The 11,576-nt window shown below is 43.9% G+C and overlaps 1 long non-coding RNA gene across 1 annotated transcript; it reads right to left on the bottom strand.

Annotated features, from left to right (window-relative positions):
* Positions 1 to 6,462: 6,462 nt before the first annotated feature.
* LOC134217213 (uncharacterized) lies at positions 6,463 to 9,813 on the bottom strand. The gene is made up of 3 exons (XR_009980948.1): positions 8,832 to 9,813; positions 8,137 to 8,488; positions 6,463 to 8,073 (listed from the first exon to the last, which is right to left on the bottom strand). It is a non-coding gene; the product is annotated as an uncharacterized LOC134217213 (long non-coding RNA).
* Between the last annotated feature and the right edge of the window lie 1,763 nt (positions 9,814 to 11,576).

The following is an 11,576-nucleotide window of genomic DNA, read 5'->3' as shown; positions in this document are numbered from 1 at the left end:
CGCCAAAACGACGAGTGGCATATCTCTGAATGAGATCCAGCACAGCGGACCGGTAATACAGCGCGAGCTGTTTAAGTTACTGTTAGAGTTCAGGTGCTTCGATAAGGTAATCACCGCTGACGTCGCAAAAATGTACCGACAGGTAAACGTCCACGAGGAAGACTCGTGGTTGCAATGCATTCTGTGGAGGAACCACCCCTCCGAAGAAATTCAAACCTACAGATTGAAACGGTGACGTACGGCGAAGCAGCATGGTCTTTCCTAGCCGCTTCACGAAGTCGGGGAAGAACTATGTCCCGAGCAGCCGGAGATTGCTGATGCCATTCAGCAATGTTTCTATGTAGACAACCTAATGATGGGGGGAGATTCAGTAGATGAGCTACTACATCGCCGCAAGGCTGTGGAAGCCGCATTACTCAAAAAAGGATTCCCCTTAAGGAAATGGGCATCTAATGATCCCACCGCCATACGCGACGTGGCAACCGAAGACGTAGAACAGGTGATTCACGTAGGAGATCACGACGTCATCAAGACATTAGGAGTTGCATGGTCCCCGCAAACCGATACATTCCGATTTCTGGTGGATGACCAGGATCCTCGCAAAACCACTATGACCAAAAGGCAACTTGCCTCCGAGATTTTGAGGCTGTACGACCCGCTGGGCATTATGCAGCCAATAATTATTTCAGCGAAGATCCTGCTCCAAGGACTGAGGAAAATCAAATTAAAATGGGATGACCAAATCCCTGCGCAATCACATCATGAATGGCAACAGCTGAAGAATACATTGCCGAAACTCGCAAGCTTGGCCATACCGCGCCAAGCCATTCCAAGTAACGCTGTACACCTGGAACTGCATGGGTTCTCAGATGCATCCATCCTCGTCTATGGTTACGCGTACTGCATAGATGACCAAAATTGGAAAACAATGAACTTACAATGAACAATGAAAGGCCAATCAGCTGGCCCTGACGCTACCTCGAAAGGAACTCTTAGTTACTTGCCGAATCAATGCATAAGGTAAGCGGCATTATACCATCGCGCATCGATCAAGCCTACTACTGGTGCGACTCGCAGGTAGTATTGGCCTGGATCCACTCGCATGCACCCCACAATGAGGTTTACGTTTCAAACCGGATTAAGGTAATTCGGTCTCTAACAAACCAGGAGGCTTGGCGCTTCATCCCGACCGATCAAAATCCCGCGGGTGTAGTCTCAAGAGAAATTTCCGTGAGGAAGCTCTTAACTACAAAAATAGAGCTGTTGCTGCACGCCACAGAATACGTATTGCATAATAAGCCGCAGTTCAAGGCACTTGTAGACCTACCAGGTGTTGCAACCTGTTTATCACAGAACCAGGACGACATAACAACCGAGGTGTATGACCTAAGTAAGTAAGTAATGAACAATTTTATGGCCAAGTCAACCACTATCAAGGGACGTGGGGTGAACAGAGAATCTCATATCGGTTCCTTAACTGTGACACTGTGAGTGAGCTGGAGGCAGGAGAGCGGCTGATCGTTAAGCACGAGGTTAAGCACCTCCAGCAAATTCATTATCGTCAGGAGTTCGCTCATCTAGAGGAAAAGGGAACTCCTATCAAGCAAGGTCCTCTGCAGCAGTAGAGATGGTCGGGTTCGGGTTTGAAAAATTAGGACAATGTCGGGTTCGGGTCGGGTACGGGTTTGTGAGATGATAAAATGTCGGGTCTGGGTCGGGTACTGAGAAATAAAGTATTGAATATTTTTTTATTCGTTTCTGGTAATTTTAAGGCTTGTTCGTTGTTTGGGCCTATACCCTTTTGGGTGTAAAGAGAAATATAAAATATCTAGTTTGAGTATTCCGCCAAAAATTAGTTCGGGTCCAGCTCGGGTTTAAGACTGCAAAAATTGTCGGGTACGGGTCGGGTTCGGGTTTGATAAGAGTTTTCATTCCGGGTTCGGGTCGGGTCCGGGTTTGAAAGGAATTTCTAAATCGGGTTCGGGTCGGGTTCGGGTTTACAAAATGTGAAACCCGACCATCTCTATGCAGCACCTCAGTCCCATCATCGAGGATGGACTTATCCGCGTCGTGGGCAGAATTAGTCTAGCCGACCTACCTCAGGATCAACGACGTCCAGTTTCAATTCCCCGAGAGCACTTCTTTGGGAAAATCATTTTGAATCACATTCATAGAAGAAATCTCCACGCTGGGATGGAGACAATCATTGCGGACTTCCAGAGACAATATCGGAACCGCCCAAATTCTATCAGCAGATGGGTCAATTGCCCAGACCCCGGGTGATTCCATCACCAGCCTTCACGCATACCGGAGTGGATCTTTGTGGTCCATTTTACACCCTGCCGAACCCCAGAGCTAAGACCAAGATGGCCGTCTACGTCTGCATCTTTGTTTGTTTTTCCACCAAAGCGGTGCACTTCGAAGTTGTGTAAAATCAGTCCGCAGGAGCCTTCATCGCTGCACTCATGAGATTTACTGCGCTGCGCGGCAGGCCTGAAGTAATCTATTCCGACGACGGACGCAATTTCGTTGGAGCCAACAAAGAACTCGCCGAACTGGCACAAACATACAACAACGAGCTATTCCAAAATGAATTGGTTGGGATAGCAGCTACCAAAGGGATAAAGTCCAAATTTCGGAGGACTGCTTCAATATTTTGGAACTGCAGACTGTGCTTTACCAGGTGTCGGCAATAATGAATTCCCGGCCCCTAACGGCAGTCTGGACCGACGCCAGTAGTCCAGAACCGCTCACCCCTGGACACTTTCTGATTGGGAGACCCATGACGGCTCTTCCCATTCCCAGCGGAATACCTAAACATGGAAATCTATCATTGCGATGGAAGTTGGACAAGTTGTCCTCATCGGAGATGACAACAATCCCGTGGCAAAGTGGCCCATGGGAATCGTCATCAACACACATCCCGGCGCCGATGGAGTCGTGCGTGTCGCCACGGTTCGCGTCGGAACCAGCATCTACAAACGGAACGTCCGGCTGTTAGCCCCATTACCAATCGAGTTACCAGCAGCCAACAACAGCATGGAACAATCTTCGATCCATGAAGTAGCGGAATATGAAGAGGATCCCCCACCTCCAGCTATTTGGGACAATCGTCTGCGTCTGCGCTGCGGAGAAAATGGAAGTAATTAAACTTCATCCGGTGCTAATCTTGAAGCTCCGGCCCCAAATCGATCCAAATCTAATTTTGATGTGCAACATTGTTGCACAAGACGATCAGACGCAGCACAAGCATAAAGTGCTGCCAACGGTCCATCAGTGAACATTGACCGATGGACAAAAAGCGCCCGCATCAGCACTTCGCGTGTTACAATATGGTCACACCAACCATCCCAGCTATCAGTGTAATCGTCAAACGATCGCAATGAATCGCCTGCTTTGAGCGTGCTTACAGCGGCACACTAGGAGTTAACTTTCTGAAATCAGTATGGCGAAAGGCATCTAAGGTTCGATTTCCCGAAATTAAGCACCTTAATCGAAAAATATTTGGTAGGCGTAGTAGCGGACACCATCCTTCATAACCGGTACCAAATAGTTTTTCATGGAAAGTTCCTAATTTTGAGAAAACCCGCATTAGATGCCTTTCGCCATACAAATTTCTGGCGGTTAACTCATGCTGGCTATTTTGCGCATATACAATAGCGCCTGGATGTGGAAGCGGCGTGTAGAAAATCAGCCACTGCCAATAATTCATTGTCGAGACAAACTCGCAGCAGTCAGCGGCATACATCCGGCTGGCCAGCGGTCACGACCGCATGGGTCCAACGTGCATCGATATCACCGCTGCCTCAGCAATGCCATGCGCCGCCTATCAACTATAAACTGGGCAACAGCCATGAAAACGCACTCAGAAGGACAGACATCGTTGAAAGCGCACCGCACATACCGTAAGCAGTGTTGTCCTACACTCAGTGCAAAAATTCTGCTCTTTGATTTTACTCCATCCAAACGATTTTATAGTCTTTACTAAGTAAGTGCAACTAATAGAAAGATATTTGAATTTTCTAATTGTTACGTCAAACTATTGAAAAAATGCACACCAGAGCCACAAGAGCGCGCGCGCTGGAAATACACTGGAGTGTTTTCATCATTCGTCATCCGACGCCTGCCGAGTAAGCACATTGGGTGCATCGGTACCGGCCCGGTCTTGGTGCACACCGCACCACAGTGAAATCAATCAAAAGAACTTTGTAGCAAATTCGTGAATAAAATCAAATCAGTTCTAGTTTAGCATTCGTGGTGGTTAGAACCATTTATTTCTGATCACAGTCCCCGGTTACGGTAGTTAACCGTTCGCTAGTTCTTTTTACTTTCAGTTGCCCTGCGGAAGCGGGACTTTGACTTAGAGTAAAACAATGTCCATGTTATCTGCGAAACAAATGAATTGACTGGATCTGTTGAAAATCGTACCCCGGCTCTCCACATGACAGTCCATCACCTTGTCTTAATGTCCGGCGCGATTTGAGAGAACTGGATTGTTCGTCCGAAATCTTCACACAGTTTTGCACACCATCCACCGTTGCTTTGATCAGTCTGGTAAGCTTCCCAGGGAAGCTGTTCTCGTCCATAATTTTCCATAGCTCTACGCGGTCTATACTGTCGTATACCGCCTTGAAATCAACGAACAGATGGTGCGTTGGGACCTGGTATTCACGGCATTGTTGAAGGATTTGCCGTACAGTAAAGATCTGGTCCGTTGTCGAGCGGTCGTCTACGAAACCGGCTTGATAATTTCCCACGAACTCTTTCACTAATGGTGACAGACGTCGGAAGATGATCTGGGATATCACTTTGTAGGCAGCATTAAGGATAGTGATCACATGAAAGTTCTCAAACTGCAGCTTGTCGCCTTTCTTGTAGATGAGGTATATAACCTCTTCCTCCCACTCCTCCGATAGCTGTTCAGTTTCCCAGATTCTGACTATCAGTTTGAGCAGGCAAGTGGCTAGCTTTTCCGGGCCCATCTTGATGAGCTCAGCTCCGATACCATACCAATACCTGTGGGCATCGTTGGTAGATTCCTATGGGCATTGTTATGAGCATCGTGGGCAATTCCTGTGAGCATCGCTCGCGGATTCCTGTGGGCATCGCAGGCGGATTTTTGTGGGCATTGCTGGCGGACTCCTGTTGCATTGCTGGTGGATTCCTGTTCACAGCGTTGGCGGATTCTTGTAGGCATCGCAGGCGAATTTCTGTGGGCATCGTTGGTGAATTTCTATCAGCATCCTGCGGGCATCGCTAGCAGATTCTTGTGGGCATTGATGGCGGATACTTGTTTACAGCGCTAGTGGATTCTTGTGGGCATCGCAGGCGGATTTCTGTGAACATCGTTAGTGAATTCCTGTTAGCATCCTGCGGGCATCGCTGGCAGATCCTTGTGGGCATCGCTGGTGAATTTCTGTGAGGATCGCTGGCGGATTCTTTTGGGAAACTGATGGATTCCTGAGGGTATTGCTGGCAGATTCTTGTGGGTATTGCTGAAGGATTCCTGTGGGCATCGCTGGTGGATCCTTGTGAGCATCGTGAGCGGAATCCTGTGGGCATCGCTGGCGGACTGCTGTGGGCTTCGTTGGTGTATTTCTATGGGCATCGTGCGGGCATTGCTGGCAGATTCTTGATACATCGCTAGACATTCCCGTAGGCGTCCCTCCAAGATTCCGATCAAGCAATCAATGAAGCTACACAATCAACCTTTCAAGCAACGAACAACAAAACCAATCAACCAATAAAGCAACTAATCAATCTTTTAACCTACCAATCAAGCAACCAACCTTTCAAGCTAGCTACCAATCAACCAAGTAATCAATAAACCAACCAACTAATTAACCAATGAAGCAACCAATCAATTCAGCATTCACAATTCACCAATCAATAAAACTACTATCCCAAGTAACACCAAGCATTACAATATTGCACATATATAAATCACAAGTCGGCATGCTAAATGCTAATTGCATTAGATCAGTTTTAATGATGTGAAATTGCATTTATTTATCAACTGTCAGACAACGATACTCTAAATCAGCATTACGAATGCAGCGATGCATTACTGATGCTTTATTTCAAAATGTCAAAGTAATGAACCATTAATTCGGTCTTATAATTGCCCTTTTCCACTTAAAGTCAACTTTTAGGTCTATGTTTTTTACAAGCATATATAGCTTCATGGTTACTTGGGATAATCAACTAACCAAGCAACCAAATTAGCAACTAATTAATCGAGCAACCAACCATTCAAGCCCACTTCTAATCACTCAAGCAACCAATTAACCAATCAAGCAACTAATCAATCAACCAGCCCACCAATTAAGCAACCAACCAATCAATCAAGCAACAAACCGATCAACCAACCAATCAAACATTTAAGCAAGATACCAATGAACTAGCCAACCAATAAACCAATTAGGCAATCAACCTATCAAGCAACTAACCAATCAAGCAACTAACCATTCAAGCAAGCTACCAATCAAGCAACCAACTAACAAATCAAGCAACCAGCCAATAATTCAACCATTCAAGTAAGCTACCAATCATCCAACTAATCAATCAGGATACCAATTATCCAATGAAGCAACTAATCAACCAGCCATCAACCAAACAACAAACGAATCAAGTAACTAACTAAACAATCATTCTAACCCGCTTCCAATCAATCAAGCAACCAATAGCCAATCTTCCAATCAGACAAGCTACCAATCAACCAACTAACTTATCAAGGAAATAACCATTTCACCAACTAACAAATCAATCAACCAACCAACTAATCAATCAACCATTCAAGCAACCAACAAAACAACTAATCAACTAACCAGCCGACCAACCAATCAACAAAATAACCAACCAATTAAGCAAACAACCAAAAATCAACCAATCAAGCAGCCAACCAATCAACCATTCAACCAACTAACCAATCAAGAAACCTACCAATCAACCAACCAATCGACCAACTCACCAATCTACCGACCAACCAGCCTACTAATCAATCATTCAACCAACTAACGAATCAAGCAAGCAACCAACAAACCAGTCAACGAATCAAGCAACCCACCATTCATACCATACCATTCAAGCAAGCTACGAATCAATCAAGCAACCAACCAACTAATAAAGCAATCAAGCAACTTAGCAATCAATTAGGCAATACACCAATCAATTAATTTTTCGAGCTGAGTCGATTGATGTATAATGGATTTCCGGACTTCCTATCAAAAGTTCGTTTTTAAGTGATCCTAAAATATGTATTCGTAATAATTAAGGTAATTTATTATTACGGCAGTGTTGGAAACGTTGGCAGATTAATGTGAACTGGAGATTGCTATGGAAGTGAGCATCGCTATGGAAGTCTGGTCGCACCGGCTGCGTTTTTACCCATCAGTTAGGGCTCTGTATTTACAACATTGCTCTCGAATTCACCCTTCGGGTCCGTCCAGAAGCGTCGATCGCAGGAATCATTGAAAGCGGGTGTACGCACGCCGACGTCATTGTTGTTTGAATTGTTTGGAAGGGGTCCACCGGCTTCACTGGAGCCATTTGGAACCGCGGACTTTGTCGGACTTTGGCCTTCCTTCGCCGTGTTAGTCAATGTTAACAAAACCAGAACTACTCAAAAATCTTCCGACGGTTACAAGGAGCGTAGAATGGCAGAGCTCGCAATGATTCGTTTTTGCCTTGTTTGATCACCGATGCATCCGGTGCACAACGTATCCACCAGTGTTCAATAGAAGCACAGAACGACAGCTCTGGTATCCATGTAATCTTTGTCGTCGTCTATCTCTCTGAAAGAGGATGCGAGAAGCCTAGACCAGTGATCGTATCTTCTGCCTCATCCTGCTTCTTCCTACGCCTTGAAATCTTTTCGGACATCTTGTTGGCTTCGTTGATAGCCTTCATCAAACCTTCACCACGAAGCGCAGAACCGAAGCATTCCGTACGTCGGATCAACAGACGAATGACAAGATTGGCGTTCTCCTCAACGCTTTCATCGATGACCCAAACACAGAAGCGCAAGAAATGTAGGTAGCGTTCGATAGTCTGTCAATAAGCTTGACCAACGGCCTAAAATTAGAGAGAGCGGTCGTTAGTTAATTACTTTCCGAAATCCACGCAGCTGATACTTACAAGAACATATTTTTAATGGAGACGCCGATCGGATCACGGTTGTGCACGAGATTCATCTCAACCGTCAACCTCGTTGGAAGAACTGCAGCTGACAAACGGCTAAGTAACTTGGAGTACTACCTAGGTTTGGAGGTTTGCTTGTGGCTTCAAAAAGGTTAGCAGAGAACAGCTTGGTCTCCGGTTCCATCAGAAATACGAGGGAGATCTCCTGTCCTTAACAGGCAAAGCGAATCCTAACCGTGGCCGTATCGGCAAAGCATCCAACGAACATTCCTTGTGATGCTCCTTTTTCCAGAGGCGTCCTGTGAAGTCCTGTGCAAGCTTCGATGAATAATAACTCGCACGACTGACGCTGGATATATTTATTTATGTAGTATAATCAGTATAATGGTTTTAGATCTGGCATGATTTTTGAAAACGTCGAATATCGTAAAGAGAGCCTCCCTTTGTTTACTTTCTCTATCGATTATTACAAAGCCACACGAACATTTAGGTCGGATTTTTGGCAGAGATCTGAAGAAATTAACTAGCATGCTGAGATGAAAATATTGCACATTTTAGACAATATTGCGATATTAGCAAAAGAGAGCTTAATGAAAGAGAATCTTTCATTTGGACACGACGTTTTCAAAAATCATGCTTGTAAATGGTTTTCATTTTAAACAATTTTATCCACAAATCAATGTTCTACTTACACTGTGCTATGCGGTTGCTGTGCGCTTTGAGTGACACACGGTCGCTTTGATAGGGCCTGCTTGCTTGTAGTGGTTGACCAGAGCCCACTGCCAAGGGTTTTTTATTCTTCTCCTTGCTGTGTACGTAAGACCCAGCCAACGTAGAGGTGGATTGTTCGTTGATTAATTTCAGGTATCCGGCATCGTAGATTTCACTCCCGAACGACACGACAGCTTGCGGGCTGCCCATAGATTTGCGTTCGCAAACATCTTTGCTGCTCCTCGGATATCGGCGTTCTAAGCTGTTGCAACTTCGGTGAGGTTCCGGTCCATCCAGCATGGTTAGCGCAGTGGCAGCGGCAGGCTTTGACTTACTGTTAAAACTCGCTGCTGCGCTCTTCATTCTGGGGACCCTTTTACGGTATTTCAGTTTCTCCTTACCCAAAAGCCGAAACGAATGTTATGTTTCTCTCGTCATCTCGTAAGCATTCTCCTGGTCGGACAGGTACATTAAATTTTCTCCGTTGATCTCAATCCCTGGTGAAATTAGCATTTAACCCGAAGGATTTCTTGTAGGACTTCACGCAGAATTTCTTGAAGGACATCGCGAAGAATTTCCTGGAGGACTTCCCGCAGAATTTCATGAACGATTTCGCGGAGGATTTCATGGAGGACTTCTCATTGGATTTCCCGGAGGACTACGATGGATTTCATGGAGGACTTTCAGAAGAATTCTCCCTAAGAAATTCCTGAAGTGTTACCGAAACGTAACGATAACACAGATTCCACCGGTACTTCCCGGAATGAGACGCAAATTTTTCCACAATCGTCGATTTTCACTTTTTTCGCGACCAGACCGGACCGAACGACGAAAGCAATTGAGCAAGCAACGACGAAAACAAATCAATGATCATTGAGGATTGACGTTAGGAATCTGTCAAAACTCACAGCAAACACTTTCAAATAAATTTACCATAATATGAGTAAAATACACTAGCGCCTCTGGCGGTGCTGGTCTCGTCAGCTCATCTGGGTTGCATGAATTTTAAATCGGTTCTTCGGGACTCCGATGTCCCGGTAATTAGTTCCTGTTTCAGGTGCAACTAGGCGGGGATTTTGAAAAAAATATCAACGGAAGTCGGATGAAATTTATAAGATTCGTAGTGATATGGAAGAAGACGAAGCTACATGAAGATAGAAATTCTAGTTTTTCGATAGCGTTAATTTGAAATGTTATTCCAGATTTTAGTCTTCCAAGGGTGGACTACTTTTTGAATGATTTTACAGCGGAAATATCAGCAATTTCCGAGAAAGAATAGTTTCATCATTTCTGAACAAATCTGATAAATTCCATTCGATATTCGTCAGTAACTTTGATTTGTTCTCCAACAGTGTTTTAGCGATAACTTCGAAGCGTAATGGCCGAATGACAGCATTCTCTGTCTAATGATAAAAACAACGTTCTGCATCAAATGCATTTCAACACATCAACATGCGAAGAGGTCTCCGTTTTACGGCTGCGGGCGTCACTAACTTATTTTGTATTCATTAAAAAAAACATTTTTGCAATATATTTCAAACCATGTAGTGGTTGCCTGATTTCATGTAGCTTTCACTAAAAGTTCACGTAACCGGTACGTACACTCAGAATAATATACTTATTATTTGCATTAGTTTTGCACTTAGAATTTGACCAGTGAGTTTCGATCTTAAAAAGTATGTGCAGAGCTGTTAGATTTTTGTCGATTTAATCATTATATATTATATGTGCGTCGCGAATATATTTTCATTATTTCGCACATAAAACACATTACGAATTAAGGTTAGGCATTATTAGTATTGCATATAATTTTTAATATTGAAACTACTGGTCGAAATAGATTAACAACGCACTTTTTTTTTTCAATTTTGTTTATATTTTTAGAGTAATTTTTTCATTATTCACATGGATTCACATTTATTTATAACATAATGCAATAAAACGATAACGGAAAACAACAGGATTCGGAGGATTATATTGTTAAGCTTCCTATATGCAATGCAGCGGAACGGACGCAAACGGCCGGATCGATATTTGTTTTCATCACCGATTCGTTACATTGCGCCCAAGGCTTAAGAATTGCTATCGGATGGTCAAAGTTTTTATGTAAAAATGCAGATTACAGCTCCAAATCCACCTTTTGACACAGTTCATCCCTGCTGATTTCGAGATCGAATTTAGCCGCACCAAATTCCGTACCCACATCCGCGGTCTTCTCACCAAAACGTGTTTTAGATATCCGATGGCGGGGGATAATCGAGCGTCAGCGTCTTGTTGGTGGGTGCTGCATAATTTTCTTTTCAAAGTTTTTTTTTCTGCTGCGGCAATGAGCTGTAAAGTGCTGGAATCAAATATTTATGAATCTTTCGGAATGATTGTTTAGGCGGTATCATGAACGTAATTTAACTTACCTTTGAGTCGATATCAACATTTTAGATGGTTTTCCTTTGGTATCGTTTCCAAACTTCCGTTTCGTTGCTTTGTTTTTTTTCTTTCAATTTGTCTGTTCAATTGTCTATAGAAGCAACTCTATATGCAGCATGTAATAACTATCAGAACGTTGCATATAAAATGCTTGCAGTCGGTTATGTTATCCATTACGATTACATATAATTCATATAAGTTGCACTTAAAATGGGAAATCAGATCAATTTTCAACTTCTATGCGAGTTTCGCACATAAAAATAATCATTACATTAATTTGAGTGTAGAATTCACGTAAGGTT

This window comes from Armigeres subalbatus, chromosome 2, assembly GCF_024139115.2.
Source record: "Armigeres subalbatus isolate Guangzhou_Male chromosome 2, GZ_Asu_2, whole genome shotgun sequence".
Taxonomy (NCBI): Eukaryota; Metazoa; Arthropoda; class Insecta; order Diptera; family Culicidae; genus Armigeres; species Armigeres subalbatus.
This window is presented reverse-complemented; position numbering and strand designations above follow the sequence as displayed.